Source organism: Microcebus murinus, chromosome 23 (assembly GCF_040939455.1).
Source record: "Microcebus murinus isolate Inina chromosome 23, M.murinus_Inina_mat1.0, whole genome shotgun sequence".
In the NCBI taxonomy this organism is placed as follows: domain Eukaryota; kingdom Metazoa; phylum Chordata; class Mammalia; order Primates; family Cheirogaleidae; genus Microcebus; species Microcebus murinus.
In genome coordinates, this window is record NC_134126.1 from 10,213,886 (window position 1) to 10,233,419 (window position 19,534).

Consider the following 19,534-nt stretch of genomic DNA (forward strand, 5'->3'; position numbering starts at 1 on the left):
ACATTTAATGCTGTCCATCTGATTAAGTCAAGCCCATCTATATTATCCAGGATAATCTCCCTTATTTAAGGCCAATTGATTAAGCACTTCAATTATCTTTGCAAATTCCCTTCACAATAATATCTAAGCAACTGATCAATTAAATAAGTGGAAACTATAACCAGGACATAATGACACATCAAAAAAATCATCACATCTCTCAAGCAACTATCATCTCTTGCCTAGATCATTATATTAATAATAACCTCCTAATTTCTTGGGCTCCTTGATTCTGCCATTGACTTCATTTGGGTCTGTTCTTAACATGGTCGCCATAGTGACTCTGTTATTACCAAGGACAGATTATGATGACACTTCTCTGCTCAAACCCTCTGATTTCCCATTTTGCTGTGAGTGAATGGGAAAGTCTTTCTTAATACATACAACAGAAAATATTGAAGATAATAAGAAAACGAAGACATACAAATAGAAAGGAACAAAGGTAAAAGGGGAAAAAGCAAAATTCTCATGTGAAACTATATAAGTTTGATGGAATTTGAGACATTTTTAAAGTACTGAAAGAAAAATAAAACTTTCAATTCATAATTCTGTGCCCAATCAAAATATCTTTCCAAAAATGATGATTGAATAATGAAGTGTACATGTAAAAAAATAAAAGAAAGAAAATACAGAGAGAATTCACTAAAATGAATTCTTGAAGCACAAAGAATATGATACCAGAGTACACAATTGTATCTACACAAGAAATGAAAAGCTCTGAAAAAGTCAGAAATAATGGTAAATATAATTTCTTTTTTCTCTTTTGCTAATTGTTTAAAAGACAACCAATAATGACATATAAATGTAGGTTCATCATTTGTAAAAATGTACCATTGTGCTGGAGAACATTTATAGCAGGGAAGGCTGTCCATGTGTGGGCAGAGGATCTATGGGAATCGCTATACCTTCTTGTTCCATTTTTCTATGAAACTAAAACTGCTCCAAAATAAAATATATTATATTTTAAAAGATAATTGACTACCTAAAGCAAATATAGTACCAATGTATTCAAGGTTTATGGTGTAAGAAAATGAAATTTATAAAAATGATAGAAAAAAAAAAGATGGGAAGATTTACAATTATATTGAATGGATCTTACACTATAATAAAGCCATAAATTATTACACTTACATAAAGCTATAAATTATTATTTGAAGGTAGACTGTGATTAAAGATGTATATTTTAAACCTTAGAGCAATAATAAAAATAATGCTAAAATGAATTTTAAAAATACTAAAATATTTAAAAATATGTAAGTAAGCCCTAAATAGTAAAAATAATGCTAAAGTGAATGACATTAAAGTCAATAAGAAGCCAACAGTAGATATAAAACAGGAGTTTTAGGCCGGGCGCTGTGGCTCACGCCTGTAATCCTAGCTCTTGGGAGGCCGAGGCGGGCGGATTGCTCAAGGTCAGGAGTTCAAAACCAGCCTGAGCAAGAGTGAGACCCCGTCTCTACTATAAATAGAAAGAAATTAATTGGCCAACTGATATATATATAAAAAATTAGCCGGGCATGGTGGCACATGCCTGTAGTCCCAGCTACTCGGGAGGCTGAGGCAGGAGGATTGCTTGAGCCCAGGAGTTTGAGGTTGCTGTGAGCTAGGCTGACGCCACGGCACTCACTCTAGCCTGGACAACAAAGCGAAACTCTGTCTCAAAAAAAAAAAAAAAAAAAAAACAGGAGTTTTAAAATATTCAACTAATAAAAAATCTTATTCTATTACGAAAGGAACAAGAGACATATGGAACAAAGAGTAAAGATGGTAAATGTTAATCTAAATACAGCAATAATTATAATAAATGTAAATGTTCTAAAAATATCAGTTGAAAACTATCAGTCTTTTAGAATAAATTAAAAATTAGGATACAACTATATGCTGTCTATAAAAGTACATTTTAACCATAAACACATGGATAGATTAAAAGCAAAAGAATGGAAAAAGGTATACCATACATAATCAGTATGAAAAAGAATGCTGGAATAGCTATATTAATATCACTCAAATAGGACTTCATCAGAAAGTATATTATCAGAGTTAAAGAGGGTTATTATACAATGATAAAAGTGTCTATTTACCAAAGACATATAACACCTCTAAATATGTATGCTTCTGGAAATGGACCTACAAAACTTATGAAACAGAACCGAAAAGAAAATAGGCACATAAACAATTATGGTTTAAGACCTTAACATTATTACTCAATATGTGATAATCTAAGTGTAAACAAAAAGCAAGAAGCATAAAGAAGTTGGGAACAATACTATGAACAAATTTAAATCAATCGACATCCGTAGAACATTCCATCCAGCAAAAACAGAATAAACAACTTTTCTAAGAGCTTGTGTAGCATTCAACAAGATTGATGCTATTATGGGTGCTAAATCCAAATTCAACAAATTTATTGGGATACTTTTTTTTGGTGGAAATTGATAAGTAAGTTCTAAAATTTTTATGGAAAGACAAAATATCTAGAACACCAATTTTGGAAATGAAAAACAAAGTTGAAAAATTCCCACTGTATGTTAAATAATTTTCATAAAGTTAAAGTAGTCAAGCCAATATCATTTTCAAAATTATTAATACATGACTTAATGGGGCAGTATACAGTCCAGAAATAAATCTGTAAATATAGTCAATTTATTTTATACGGGAGTGCAAAATCAATTTAATGGAGAAAGCATAGTCTTTTCAACAAAAGGTGTTGAAAAAAAAAATCTTAATCCATACATCACAACTTATAAAACATTAACTAAAAATAGATTTTAGACCTGAATTTTATATCTAAAATTTTAGAATTCTTAGAAGAATATTTAGGAAAAAAATGACTTTGGTTATGTGAAATTTCTTAGTTATAAGATATGAAACACAATTCACAAAAGAAAAATTTGATAAATTGGACTACATTAAAATTATGCATGTTATCCCTTCAAAAGCCATTGTTTTGAAAATAACAAGTCACAGACTGGGAGAAAATAGTTGCAAAACATGTCTGATAAACTCAAAACAACAAGGAAAGAAAATAACAATAGATGTAAGCAGATAGGGTTGATTGAGGGGGCAATTGTTGATAAAGATGCATAAGGGAAGTTTTGGTGAAAATACAATATTCTGTATCTTTATTATAGTGATGATTCACAATTGTACAGTCATAAAATATTATATAATTGATCATTAATAGGGATGAATTTTACAATACATGGATTTATTTATAAAGTTTTTCCTTGTCAGTGTATTAGGGGAGTAGTTTTTTTTTTTTTTTTCATTTTTATATGGATGACTGGTTGCTAGAATTTTAACAGACACGATATCAGTTATAAGTTATTGGGGGAAAAGCATCAAACTTAATTCTAAAGTTTTTGTTTTGACTAACTCAAAAAAATCATGAGAATGCACAGAAAACCTACTGTGGGATAGGTACTCTGCTACAGAATTCAACTTTATTCAATGTTTTGTCAAAAACTTTAAACAATCTAGTTAGGTCTTATTTCCATTTTTAGAGTAAGAAAACCTAAGGCTCACAAAAGTTAAATAAGATTTTAGTAGTGATTTAACATCACTTTTCTTATAAAGTGAAGTGAATAATACTTACCTCTAAGGGATTTGCTGAGGATTTTTTTTTTTTATCTAATAAAGGTTTCCTTCAATAAATCATTATTAAGCACTTTCTATGTGGCTGACATAGGTCCAGTAATAGGAATGAGCAAATGAATGAGAGAATCAAGGTTTCCTGGTCATAAAGTTGACATATCTGCAGGGGAAACAGACTGTATGAAAACAAATGAATAATTTTAAGAAACAGACATATCAACTTGTGATAAATAATATGCAGGGAATTGTGAGAGAGAGGGGTAGGTTTGCTGCTTTCTGCTCAATGGTTAGGGAGGTCATCTTTTAGGAAATGACATTCAACAAAGATATTCAAATCAAAAAGAAGCAGCTATTTATTTATTTTTTTTGGCTTGCACAAGCAAGTGGTGATGATATAATTTACCATAATGGAGAATATTATGGGAGAATATTGTGGGGAAAAAAATCAAAAGTTTAGTCTTAGCTTACTATGGGCTAGACAATTTGCTCACTGCTTAATAGGTAATCTTGTTCAATGGAAACATCTGTCTCTAACTCAAAAACCCATGGCCAAACGAAACAGATCTAGACTCATATCAAATCAGAGTGGTACCCTTAGTGAATATCTCATGAAGTATTAATAAACTAAATAACAAGAATTAAAATTTATATTATAAAAATTAATGCATTTAGGTTTTCAGGAACCATGTACTATATAATATTAATAAAATAGAGCCCCAAGACACTCTGGGTATGAGATTAGCTACCAAAAATGGCCCTAGCCTGGTTTAGCTTTTTTGATATAATAGTGTGCTTGTGCTGCCACAAGAAAACCCTATAGATTGGGTGTCTTAAACAATAGAAATTTATTTTCTCATAGTTCCAGAGGCTAGATGTTCAATATCCAGGTTCTGGTCAATTAACTTTCTAGTGAGGGTACTCTTCCTGGCTTGTGTGTGCACATGGTAGGGGTGGAGGGAGGGAACTCTGGTTTCTCTTCTTATAAACACACTGATCCTGTCAGATCAGGTTCCCACCCCTATGACCTCATATAACCTTAATTATCTGCTAAGGGCCTCTATCTCCAAATACAGTCACATTGGATATTGTTACACTGGGGATTAGGGCTGCAACATATGAATTTTGAGTGAACTTCATTCAGTCCCTAGCCCCTGCTTTTGTGATTGCTTTTGTAATTCTTTTTGTTTGAAGAGCTAAAACATTCTTGCTCAAATAGCTATAAATTTCAATAATTCTATATCAGTTGTTTTAAATCCATTGACAGTTTTACTTTACTTACATTGCTTCCCAAAATTATAATTTTCAATATACATCAATTGGAAGACTGTGTATGATAATTAGTTAATGCAATAGTGCACTGAAATTTTAAATATGTATACATCTCAATATTCTGACTTCTTATGTTACATGTTAAAAAGAAAATATTGTTATTCAAAAATTATCTTTTCTGATTAGTACAAACGCAGAAGAAATCTTGAATATAATTATTTCTCTTTATCTGTTTCTTGCTCTTATATTTTGTTATTCACCTAATTGTTAGTGAATATCTAAGGTCAGAGGCTTAGCAATTAGTGAACAAAAAAGAAACAAACAAGAAACTTCCTTATACCTACAATTTTAAAACAAAAATGTACAGAGATGTGGCATTTCATTTCCTGTAAATAAATTTGACTTCAATTTTTCTTTTCTACATAGAAAACTGTTTTTTGATTAAAAAAAAGAAAGTGCCAATAAGCTGACAAGTAAAAGGCACCAGATTTCAAATTTTAAATTTATGCAGTATCTGTGTGTGTGTTGAATTATTCCTAAATCCATCTATAATGGTTACTTTTATATGCCACCTTGACTGGGCCATGTGGTACACCAGATATTTGGGCAAACATTTCTCGGATGTTTCTGTGACAATGTATTTGAATGGGATGAACATTTAAATTGATGGATTGAGTAAAGCAGAATATCCTCTATAATGTAGGTGGGCCTAAATAGAACAAAAGGCTGACCATTCCCAGAATAAGAGAGAATTATCCTTCCTGATAGCCTGCAAACTAGAACATTGGCTCTTCTTGGATCTACAGCAGCTCCTGGCTGCAGGTTTTGGACTTTCCAGTCTCCATCATCATGTGAGCCAATTCCTCTAATCAAATTCTCTCTCTCTCTCTCACCCTTTCTCTCTCTCTCTCTCTCTCTCTCTCTCTCTCTCTATATATATATATATATATATATATATATATATATATATATATACACACACACACACACACACACACCCAAATGTGTGTGTGTTATATATGTGTGTACACAGTACACAATATATGTATGTGTGTGTGTATATGTATCTATCTCCTACTGGCTTTGTTTCTCTGGAGAACCCTGATCAATACACTATCCCCCATGTCTGCTTCTTTTCTCCCCAAGGACTACAGTTCCTATTATTTCTATGTAATACATAATAGAATACCAGTAGAATTTCTGATTCTGAGTTTGAAAATTTATTATATAAAATAAACTTAAAATTGATTAATGGCTTATTAAAATACTAGTAAAAATTATGATTATATATCCTCCTGGAGAAGTCAGGTTTTAGTCAGGAAGTGGAATGAATAATTTAAGTAAAAATTCATGTCACACTCAGTAATATTGGAGTCAATCAACTTTTGTTCTTGCAGCCTCTATTTCTATTTTCATCCCTGTAATCTTGCAAATTGTTTTTTTTTTCTTTTGCCATTTTAATGAATGCTGGCATAAAGATTTCCATTTTAATATGTTTAATAAGGAATCCATTCTATTTAATGGCCAAGAAGATAGCATCATTCCGCAGCTAAAAAGTTGATATTTTCAAACTGTGATGCTTCTAAGTTACGTAAATTAGTTAATAAAATATTAACATGAAACCACTAGTAACTTATGTCACATGGACTACTACAGGGGTCTCTTGCCTCCGCACATTCAGTCTTACACCTCTCCAACTACTTTTTCACAGTAAAGCGAAGTGGACTTCTCAAAAGACTAGTGTGATCGTGTCAAGCCTTGTCACCAGCTTCATACTGTTCTTTACACAGCCTGAAAGTCTGCTTGTATCTCCAACTGTTTTCTCACCTCCATTTTCCTGTTCTCTCAATCTGCTCACAGTACTTTGTTTTTTTTCTTTCCTAGACTGTTTAATTTGTCGAGCTTCCAAATTTTCCACATTCCTACCCCTCCCACATTCTTTCCTTAAAATGGTTCAGCCTTCAGACTTTTCCTCAAGTTCCATTTCCTAATTGGCAGCTTTCCAGTCACCTCTTGTCATACACCCATAGCATGAAGTACCTCAGCTGGCAAGGTTTTAGTTTAATACTTATCTGATTTATGTCTCTCACACACTAGATTACAAACTCTTTGGGGGCATCAACATTCTTTCGTTATTATTTTTTGCCATTGAATTCTCAGTGCTCACACCATACTTGGCACATACTAAAATCTCAATAAACAGTTGTTGAGGATGTAAATAAGTAAATCACTATGGTATATAATCTCAAACAATAACCTAGTTTGTTTAGAAGTGACAGCAATTTTAAAGAGGAAAAGCAGGTTATTGTGAAGGTCTGATATGGAAAAAAAAAAAGAAGCAATATTCGTTTCAAGCCTCAAACTTTATTCAATCTGTTTTAACATATATAAAATGATACAGCATTTAAATTTTATTTTATTTTATTTTATTTTTTTCTGCACAGGCTCACATAGTAATAGGGATTTTTATTATCTTTCTTTTTCTTTAAGGAGAATTAATATAGCCATTGATTATGCAGAGCCACTTCTCAGTGTTCTTTTCTTTGCACTTAAGAAACTGGAATACACCATGATGAGCAGGATAACGCCAAAACAAGATTGCTGGCTCATCATCTAAGGTACAAATACACACAATCATTTGAGACTTTACCGAATGCAAAGCAAGATTCAAGTATCTTCTTTTGTTGTGGTGGTAGACAGCGGAAGCGGGTGCCCAGGGAGGGGAGGACGGCACGGTTTTCCTGGCGGGGACGGTGTGCGCCCGAAGTCCCGTCGTGTCGTGGAGACACTAGCCCATGTTCTGCCGGTTGCCGTGGCCCCTCGGATGGGTGTCCTTCCACTCGTCCCATTCCCGGGCTCTGTGGAGCGTTTGCTCATCGTCTTCCTCCTCCTTTTGTTCTTGCTCTTCCTGTGGCGGGGCCGCCCCCTCGTACTCCGCCGACGTCGCCTTGGCCGTGCCCTGGTCCGGCGGCGCCGCGTGCTTCCCGCGCTGCTCGTACCAGTCACTCACCGTCATGGAGGCCAGGCTCGGGTAGCCGGCGCCGAACACCGCGGCCTGCGCCCGGCTCTGCGTCAGAACGAAGGGCTTCAGCGGAGGCCGCTCGTGCGGCGAGGAGGGAGAAGCCGAGGCCTCTCTCAGGTAAGAGTCTTTCTCCCTCAGGATCTTCATCTCCTGGTCGATGCTCTCAACCTCCTCTAAGCTGACGCCAACCCACCTCCGAAGGTGAAGCAGGTAATACTCGCGAACGCGCTCGTCGTCCGCCTGCCCGCTCTCCACGGCAGGTTTCAGCGCGGACAGCCGGCGCTCCACCTCCTTCTTCTGCTCGTACCTCTCTATCTTCGCCCTTCTCTGCGAGGCCATGGCAGCCAGGCTGGCGTAGGCCGTGGAGGGACCCGCGGTGTTGTTCTCGGCCGGGTCGTTCTCGGTCCGGGGCAGCTGGAACTGCGCCACGTGGTAGGAGTGGCACTGAGTCAGGTAGTCCATGAAGTGTTTCCGCGCCAGCTGCAAGTGCTCCAGCCGCTTGCCGGGGTCCACCTGCTTCGAGGTGAGGGCGCCGCGCAGCGCCGGCACCAGCAGGTACCTCAGCGTGGTGGACGCGACCTCCTCCAAGTCTTCGTTCCGGCCGAACAGCTCGAGCTGCGATAACATGTCGGCGGCCTTCTCGAGGACGCTCAGGCCCTGGGACACCTTGTCCTGGACTATCCGGGAGCCGGTGGGCTCGGTCGCTGCTTCCACCTCATCCAGAAGCTGTTTGCCGCTTTCGAAGAGCTCGGGGAGTCGCGGCAGCGGCGACTCGTCCTCAGCAGCTGCCATCTTGCGGGAGGGAGGAACCGGTATTTAAATTTTAAATAAGCTCTGAGTTATTGTGTGGCTTGAGTAAGAGTGATAGTAAACCTTTTCTCCCTACACTGTGTCTCCTGTTTTTGCTTTGCTCCCTTTTTTCCCTCTGATGACTCACTCATGGATATAACCAAATCGATCTCAAAAAAAAAAAAAAAAGAAAATGATGAGTGAAAAAATAAAATAAACACTCAATAGACCGTGAGGGGAAACCTAACTTTTAAAAGAATCATATATAAGGACAGTATGTAAAAATTAATTGTTCACCGAAAGTTCATAACCTACAAGTAGTAAAACCACAGATATATAATTTAAAAGTTTGCTATTGAAGCAATATTTTTAAAGTTGCTTTGATTTAAAGTTGAGGGTGAGTTTCTGGTTGTGGTTGAAAGTGTATCAAATGAGACAAGGTGTTTATTTTGCAGTATGGGTAAAATAATTTACTTGAAAATATAAATAAAACCCATATGAATGTGCTTCGGATGGAGACAGGGGCTACTTTTACACATTTTTCCCTACTCTTTTCCTGCTGTCGATTAAAAATAATCATTATGGACATTTGTCAGTTACTTTATGCACAGTAAAGAATTTTGGAGGGTAAAGGAAAAAGAATAGATAAAACTATATATACTATGTCAGTATAGCTACTGTACTATATCAGTATAGTTACTATACTATATTATACCAGTCAGAATGTGGGGAAACCAAACTGAGATTTTCTAATGGAGAATTTTATTAATAGCAGTCTATGGGAACACATACTAGATTAAAGGAGTAGGCTCTGTTTTAGTAGCTGTCTCCTGTCTATTGCTGGAACACAACATTTGTATGTTTGTGCAGGTGAGCTTGCTTCATTGGTTCATTGGGGGGCTCCCATTAAATCCGAATTTGATATGCCTCCTGAGCAAATTTACAATAGCTTTCATTAAGTTCAAAGTAATGCAGGCTTCTTACCAAGCTGTAAAACAGAAATTTCCTGCTCCTCCACTTGCATATTAATATGATGTTTGTGTACAACCTTGAAGTCTTTCTAATTTTTTTTTTTTTTTAAGTAGCCATGGTAAATGCTGGAGTCTCCTCCACTGTGACATCACAAAAGAACTGTGGTGACCAGAGATTAAGAAAAGTTCAGGGAGATTGCTGTATAGGATCTGCTCACTCACATGTGCCTTATTGGTTCTCAAAATTGGCTACACATTTTAACCTCTTTGGGAACTTAAAGAATATTAATATCTGGGTCCTATCACTAGAGATTTCTGTTTATTTTGACTAGAGTGTGACATGGAGATCAGGATCTAGGACACTCCAGGTGATTTTAGTGTGCAGCCAATGTCCAGAATTATTGCCTGGAGTCTTTTTCCCTCTCAACTCCTTTACCTTACAGGTACCCTAATTTGGATGTTTTTAAGTTAGATATAACGAAAAATTTGATAGTTATTAAAACTAATATTATGTTATTAATGTATTTCTAAAAATGTGTAACTTTTAAAACTGTAATAAGGAATTTGTGATGTTAATTATTTTTAGGAAACATTATAGATAATAGTAAATATTTCTAAAACTATTATTTGCAGGGAAAATCAGCAATAAAGCAATGTCTTGACTTATAGTTGGCAAACGATCTGGAGAAATCCTTCCATAAGTACTGGTGCTAACATATAAACAACTATACATATTTTATGGAAAAATATGCTGATTATTTTATCCAGCAATAGCTACTCTTCACATTATTTACTTATGAGGGTTGTTCTATGTACTTTTATTTGTTTGATTTATGCAGGTGCATTTTTGTAAATTTCTTTACCTAGGAGAAAGAAAAAGGAATTACAATTTAGTAGTTCATTCCAAAAGGAAACATGAAATTTGCACTTATATGGGATCAAAGCATTCAATCGAAGAATATACATTTGTAAAATATGCTTAAAATGTATGTCATTAAAGAATAGAAATATTTTTTACAAATAGAACACCCTTGGCTATTAATGTCTATGTAGGAACTATCAATATTAAGCATAATAGTAGTAAGCTTGTCCTAGAAAGGTCTGTCTGCATAAAGAAATAAGTAAAGTGAAATATTTTTTAAAAACCTATACATAAGAAAAGTAATGGATTTTTCTAAGTATAAAAGTACAGAAGCCTGAGAATAAATTTTACATTCTGATTATTATATTTAACAGTTAGTGGAAAGTAGCCTTTTTAACTTTCAGCACAATCTTGAACCTTGTTAAAAGGGAGAAAAGCCATGAAAGTAATGCTGCTTTGTATTTTAGCAGATTCAGACATGCAGTGAATAGATTCTAGTTGCATCTGTTTCCTCATGGCAAATATTCTTATTTTCATGCGTTATTAACCTCCTCCCCCAATTTTTCACTGGCTTTCTAAATAGACATTTTTTCCTTCATCTATTTCATCTTCCATTAAATAAATAAAAATAATTGTAGAAATTGGATTTGTCTTATAAATACAAGACTTTGCCTATTTATCAGAAGCTACATCGAGTGCCCACTTTTTATTAAAATATATTGTTTTATTGGAAGGAACAGTTGCTGAACGTAACCAAAAATGGACTGGCAGACAGTGGCCTGGCCTATGGCACCTGCATGGTGGGGAGCAAGGAATGAAGTGCCCCACCTGGTCTGCCCTGTGCCACCAATGCAGGCTAGGTGGGCCCACCTGCAGTTGCTGGTTGGGGAGAAGGGACCCATTTCCCAGCCCTGACTTCATTTGTGTTCCTGGTACTGGTGGCACCAGTCCCACCTGCAGCCACTAGTTGAGTGATAAGGAACTCGTATGTTTTATCTTTTGTATTTGTTTTGTGTTCTTGAATTTCATCTCCTAGCTCTTCTATTGAATTTTGTAAATTCTGTTCTCTTATTTTTTAAATTTCTAATGACTCCTTTTTGTTCTTTAAAACTTCATTGAAACAAGCATTATATTATTATTTCATGGCACCCCCTAATTTTTTTTCACAACTTCAAGATGTTAAGGTTTATTCGACAGTTTCTTCTCTTAATAGCACTGAGACTTCTGACTTTCTTTTTACTGTTTTCCATATTCAGGCTTTCCTCAAATGTCTTGGGATCCTGGGCTCCCCATTCACATTTGCTGCTGAGGAACTAGTTCTGTGCTGCTCACTGCTAATCAATCGGTTTCACTGGCAGGAATTGGTCCCTTTCCTTCTTCCTTCTCCCCCTTCTTCTTTGAGGGTCTACAGAATATCATGAAAGATAAAATACTTATGATACTAGTTAGCATGATTCTTAATATTTCTGAGAAAATTTTGGTTTCATTGTACTGAGAGGACTATAGATTGCAGAAAATCTGAAAGTGATGTGGGGAAAGGTTTTTTACACAGTGTCTTGCAATCATATAGTATTTATTTCAAAGAGTTAAGGGGTATAATCATCGCAGATGTGATGATCTGCGCTATCTACTCTTGACTACATGCTAAAATGACACAGTTCAGAGAGATAGATGTGTTTCTTGAAGTTTTAAGGTAAACCTCACCCACTTAGACATTATTATTGGCATCTCTGCACCTTTTTGTGAGACATTTGAGAGATGACTGCACCCGTTGGCTGTGTATTCTGACAAGACTCAACTTCTTCTGTGTCCTCTCATCACAAACTTTTTATTTACCATGAAGCTTATGCTTGTTCTCTTCATCAGTCTTTAGCTTTGTATTTGACATTTATTAATATAATAATCACATTGACTGTAAACATAAAGCTACTCAGTTTCTCTGCAAATTTCCAGTCTTCTTCCTAGAGTCTGTAAGCTTGTCTGCCATTGTTATAGGCACCAGGTTTGGAGGCGCTGGAGAAAATTAATTGTTTAGGGTGAAAGCTTCAGTTTCATCATTCTGTGTTTATTATGAACCCCCTCTTAATTAGTCCTGATTCCTTTCCTTCAGAGCATCTCTCCATTCAAGTTATGAGAGAAGAATCTGTTGTTTTTGCTGAATTTGTAGAAGATTAAGAATATAGTCTAACCAGAAGATATCTGGACCCCTAAGGCTCATTATACAAACTTCCAACCAGTCTTCCTATTGTCCATTCCAGAGAGATACCTGTTTCCCCAGACCCTAAGACGTATTAATATTTAGGTTCTTTTTTTTTTTTTTTTTTTTTTTTTAGCTATTTTTTATTCTACAGTGAAGAAAATAGAGTTCATATTATTTGGGAAAAAATATTTTGAAACAAGCAGGTTTTAGGAGTATGAATAAAATTTACTGCTAAGTTGTAAAAAAACAAAACAAAACAACAACAAAAAAAACAAACTGGGATGAGGTTTTTTTTAATTGGCTGTGGTAGGTTTGGGTTTTGGTTTTTTGTTGTTGTTGATAATTTAATATATATATATATATATATATATATATATATATATATATATATATTTAGGTTCTTTGGAATGAATCACTTTGGCCTGGGTTTAATTTTTCCCAATTGGCTAAATCTATTACTACCATATTTCTACTTTCAGCTTCCCAAATTTTGTTGACATATCTTGTCTACTGTGGTTCCTCTCCTATTCTTATTAATTTGGGGTACTAATACTTTTAAAATTACAGCATTTTAAGAGATTTTCAAGAGATAGTAAAGATAAATATGTGTTCAGTCTGTCAGGTTTAAGTAAGTATATACTCACTTTCCATATGAATTTGGACATTACTTCAGTAAACATGATATTATATTGCACAATCTACTTTCTGATGTTTCTTATTGTGTTAACATTACATATTTTACATAAATAGATTAAATAGATTGATATGCTTCAAAAGAGTCTCATAAAAAATTCAAAAATTTTTAAATTTTGAAACAGGGTAAAGTCAATGGAATACTTTTATAATTTTGAAATTTATTTATTAAAAATATTCCAAGAAAGTTTTTATCAAAGTAAATCAACATGAAAAGTCTGTGTTATGATATATTCTAACAGCTGGTTTATTTGGATTCCTGCTGTATACAACAGAGTACACAGCTCCCCTTCCATCTGTTGTCAATCAAATAGAAAAATCATTACTCTAATAGGAACAAAGATAGCAGAAAAGCCTTATTGGAGACATTTAAATGAAACCAAATATAGCTTAAGATGTTTAACTGAAAAAGTTTAAAAATAAATTTCTAAAAATATGGGTGGTACGAATGTTCATAATTGATGGGTTTTGTTTTCTATAAGATTTGGTTATTCTCACTGTCAATCTAGCCTTGCTAATAAGTATTAAGAAAGCACAAATTGAAATAGTCAGATATTGTCAATTTTAACACAGCTACTATTGAATAAATGAGAGTATAATGAATAACTACAGTTATTACTCTTATAGACATCTTATATAACCCAGCAGATACAGTCACAGAAATCAGAAGAGAGGCAATCAGAATGATCAGAATGATGAAGTTATCTTTACATATAATCTTTATAGTACCTGAGTATTTATTTCATGTTTTAGGTAGGATAACCATCAGAAAAATATGTCCAGATGGTAAGATTGGATTATCTGTAATAAAATATTTCATCAACACCATATTTTATTAATAATTGAAGTAAAATTAAATTATATGCCACTATTTTCCATGTCTTACATATAAGGGAAACAGGGAACAATTATTAATACCAAATATACTCCGTAATTTGCAAGCATTTTTAAACTTAATTTATTATTTCAATTCTGCTGACTTACAAAAAATGATTCATATATTATTCAGTATTCTTTGATTGCATGAGAGAAAAGCACACATCGAACAACTTTGCCAATTAAATGTTTCAGCTCACATAGCCAAATAGTAGGAAGCTCAAAGATTATTGAAGTCATATTTGGATGTTACAGAACTCATTCTCTCCTCTGCTTCCTTCTGTATGTAGGCTTTCTTTGTTCCCTTCATCAACTAGACAAGTTTTCTTTATGTAGAAGAGGGCATAGTTTAAGCAGTTTACAAAACTATATCCTCCTAGTCTTACAATAATGTTTAGGCTTTTAACTCCAATTTGAGCACAAAAGTCCTGGGAATGAACTTTTTCTGGGGACGGGGGTCATGAAGTTTTATGGGATGGGATTATTTTCCACTAAACTATATATTGAAGAGCTAACCACCAGTACCTTAGAATGTGACTATATTTGGATACAGGGCTTTAAGAGGGGTGATTAAGTTAAAATGAGGCCATTAGGAAGGACCCCAATTCAATATGGCTGGTGCTCTTATAAGAAGAGGAAATTTGGACACATAGACATGGGGCGAGGACTATAGGGGTGGGGCATGTACACAGAGGAAACACCACATGAGGACAGGACGAGAAGGGGGCCATTTGCAAGCCAAGAAAGAGATCTCAGAATAAAACAAACCTGTTGACATCTTGATCGTGGACTTCTAGTTTCCAGAACTGTGAGGAAATACATTTCTGTTGTTTAAGCCACCCATCTGTGATATTTTGTTATGGAATTCCTAGCAAACTAATGTACCGTGATTGGCAGTGAACCCTGACTACCCCTTTGGCATGGGAGCAAAATGCCATAACTGTCATTAGAGAGGCAAGGGTGTAGCAGTAGTTAGAAGAAATAGTTCTACAAATAAAAAAAAGGAGAGAGAGACTTCTTTATCTATTTTCTTTTCTTTTTATTTCAGCATATTATGAAGATACAAATGTTTAGGTTACATGTATTACATATATTGCCCCACCCAAGTCAGAGTTTCAAACGTGTCCATCCCCCAGATGGTGTGCACCACACCCACTAGGTGTGTATATACCCATCCCCTCGTCCCCCTCCCACCTGCCCAACACTGGATGAATGTTACTACTATATATGCACTTAGGTGTTGATGAATTAATACCAATTTGATGGTGAGTACATGTGGTGTTTGTTTTTTCATTCTTGGATACTTCATTTAGTACAATGGGCTCCAGCTGTATCCAGGATAATACAAGAGGTGCTATATCACTTGTTTCTTATAGCCGAATAGTACTCCATGGTATACATATACCACATTTTATGAATCCACTCATGTACTGATGGACACTGGGTTGTTTCCACATCTTTGCAATTGTGAATTGTGCTGCTATAAACATTCGAGTGCAAATATCATTTTTATAGAATGTCTTTTTTTCCTTTGGGTAGATGTGCAGTAATGAGATTGCTGGATCAAAGGGTAGTTCTACTTGTAGTTCTTTGAGGTATCTCCATATTACTTTCCACAGAGGTTGTAATACTTTGCAGTCCCATAGCAGTGTATAAGGATTCCTATCTCTCCACGTCCACACCAACATTTCTTCTTTTGGGACTTTGTCATAAAAGCCATTCTCACTGGAGTTAAGTGATATCTCATTGCGGTTTTAATTTGCATTTCTCTGATGATTAGAGATGTTGAGTGTTTTTTCATATGTTTTGGGGCCATTAGACTGTCCTCTTTTGAATTTTGAGAAGGAGAAATGAATCCTCAGAAGACAAAGCAATAATGTCTGCAAGTTATCTAATAATATTGAATTGTATATGGTAAGGATGATATTTTAGTGTTTGAATTTTGAAATATATCATATATAAAAGTAAAATAATGAAAAAACTGGGTTGAAGCATACTAAAATGGACACCCACATATTCACCAAGATAAAGAAACTGAACATTACCAGTATTTATGAATTCTTGAAGCTCATTATGAGACTTCTATATTTTTTCCTTCTACCATTGCCTTGAGAAGTAGTCATTATCTTGAATATTTTTTATTCCTTTTATTTTCATTTTAGTTTTACATTAAAAGTGTATATTACCAAATATATATATGTACATACATATATATTTATATTTTTTCATATTTTACATAAATGGAGCCAAACTCTAAATATTCTTCTGCAGCATTCTTATTTTCTCGATATTTTGAACGTAAGATGCATACATATTATTGTATTTAACAGTAGTTTGCTCTTTTCTTACTGTTACACAATAGTGAAATTATATAATATTGTATTAATACTATGATATACTCACAAATTTGCCAGGATTATATCTAATTTTCCATTTCACAAACAATGCTAATCTACTTCATGTGGATGCCTCCTAACCCAAATATACAAAAGTTTCTCTGCCATAAATATTTAGGATTATAGTATAATCTAGGATTGCTGGATATACAATGGTTTTCAACCTGGGATAATTTTTCTCTCCAGGAGACATTTGGCAATGTCTGGAGACATTTTTTGATGCCACGACTAGAAAGGGAGTAGGATGAATGTTACTGGCATTTGGTGGATAGAGACCAGGGATGCTTCTAAACATCCCACAATGCACGGGGAAGCCCCCCACAACAAAGAATTATCCAGCTCAAAATGTCAATAGTGCCATGGTTGAGAAAGCCCAGTGTAAAGGATGCACACCTTCAAATTTGTGGCCCTCCTACTTCACCAGCAGCCCATAGCTTATGAGTTCCTTTAGCTCCACATCCTGCCAATATTTTCTATTGATTGACTTTCTAATTTTTACAATCTTCTCCATTTTCTGAAGTCTGTGTGGGACTGACTCTATGTGGTGGTGTTGTTTTCTTTGTTACCCTCACTCTGGGAAATTTTTCATTGGTTTTGTAATTTTTTATTTCTGAGCTTATATATGCTATTCTTTTACAATAAAACTTCTCATCTTTGCCAGGCCCTCCAGTTCATCTCTTGTCTAATGTTTAGGACTGTTAGAAACTGAAGTTCCAGGCTTCCAGGAAACAGCCCCTGCAGCTAAGAGAACCAGCCACTAAGGAAACCAGCCACTAAACCAGCTTCCACACTTTTATTTACGCTAGATTTTTCTTCCTTTCTTTGTTTTTTATTTCTCTGTACTATCTCCCCTGTAATTTATTTGCTTTTCTTGTCTGTAAATTTATAAATATTTTTAAATATTTTTAAATATTTTTTATTTTAAAATATTTTTATTTTTGCACTTTGTAAAACTCAAAGTGATAAATATTAATTACATTTTAATTCTTTTTTCCTCTTAATATCCTATGGTATTTACTAAACGTAAATGTTTTAGTCCTTAATTATATGTTTGTAAGGCATAATTGAAGTTGCATAAATACGTTATTTGAAATATGTCAGGAAAATCTCCCTTACCACCCTTGTCCAAGCTTCCACTGAACCTTAAAAAATGTACTGTGTTTTTTATACTGAAAATGTACAATTTTATACACAATCTTTTCTCCACACACTTTCTGCAAATTCTTTCATTTATGCCTTTATTATCTCTCTCTGATTGCTGTAAGAGACTAATTTCTCATCTCCAACTAGAGGCCATTTTTAAAAAATTTTTTTTAAATTTTTTATTCTTTTGCCAGACTGAGCCTCCTATGAATATATTAGTTACTTGCAAGATAGAACCTTGTTGTTAAGTCTGCTGCATACCAAATAAAATGTCTTTGATTCATCATCTGGCCATCACAATTTCTCTGATTTTAGCTCTTTGCCCTCTTCACCGTGCACCATGTGGTCTGATTAAAATGAACTTCTGATTAAAATGGACTTAATGTTCCCCAAACAAGCTAGCCTTTGGGGGATGTACTCATGTTGTGTATGTTGTGTGTTTCTTCTGCCTAAAAATTTTATCTACCCCAGCTCTATCTGGAAAATCACAGCTTACATTTACACTGAGCTAAAATCAACCTCTTCTATGAAGCCTGCCTTTAATCTCATGGAAGAATTGGTGACTTCTTTCAGTGGGTTCTGTAACATTTTGACATTTCGTTGAATTCCTCTGAAATAGCATTTATCCTTTGGTACTATGTTGGTATTTGACAGGACTAATAAATCCTTGTCTTTCCCTTCCCACACTCTCAAAATTTGGCACCTACTGAGGGAAAACAGAAGAGTCAGCCATATGAAAATCAAAATGTCAGCTTTGTTACCTATAGAGATGATGGAGAAATTCATTTCCTGGTTTTGCAGTTCAACAAAACGCAGATTTGCCCACCCAGTGACAACACTGGGAAACCACAGGTCTCGCCCACAGCATTTAGGCTGAGAATAGACCAGAGCACATCCTTTCATTCAGGTGACCAGATTCAAAGAGGAAGAGGGAAGGCTGAGCCATGCTTCCTCCTTCTCAACATTTGCCCAACTACAAATAGGAGAAGAAAATGGTAAGGCAGAAGGAAAGAAAGAGCATTGTGCCACTGAAACACAAAGAGAGAAAAAGACACTGCTTACTACTTATGCGTTATTTTTCCCTAGTCTTATGTTTATTTACAAGATTGCATGGTTTGAAGGGAAAGCCATATTTATTATCTTTGTAGTTACCAACTATTTATGTAATGTTTTGGCTAATATCCTGGGATTTAGAGCTAAAGTTACATATTTCAAATCCCAATTTCTTGATGTATAATATAAAATAATATTATATAGGATTTTTGTAACGTTTAAATGATTAAAGAATGCCTTTACTGAATAGCACATAAAAAGCATGCGCTAATTCAAGTTCGTGTAATATATTAGTAGTTTTCTACAATTGATAATGTAAAAGCTTTCCCCCACCTTCCTTTGCTTCTTTCGAAAGATTGAATTTAACTTTCAGAGATTGGATTAAACAATCTCAAATGTTTTGTTTTGAAGGCTGTCATTAATCAAACGATTAAGAAGACAGAGGAGAAGGACACAAGACCATGAGAAAAATGTAGGGAATAGTTCAATATGAACATATGAAGGGACAGAAAATCTTCTTTACTCTTCTGACTTCAGGAAATGAGGTGCACTCCTTAAGTAAAATTTTCAAAATAACTGAAGCTTAACTGATGGTCTCAAAAGCTATTGAGGCGCTCTGCAAGCCTC

At 34.9% G+C, this 19,534-nt stretch overlaps 1 pseudogene; it reads right to left on the reverse strand.

The window, feature by feature from the left end:
- Positions 1–7,298: 7,298 nt before the first annotated feature.
- LOC105869255 (immunoglobulin-binding protein 1 pseudogene) lies at positions 7,299–8,792 on the reverse strand (annotated as a pseudogene).
- Positions 8,793–19,534: the final 10,742 nt, after the last annotated feature.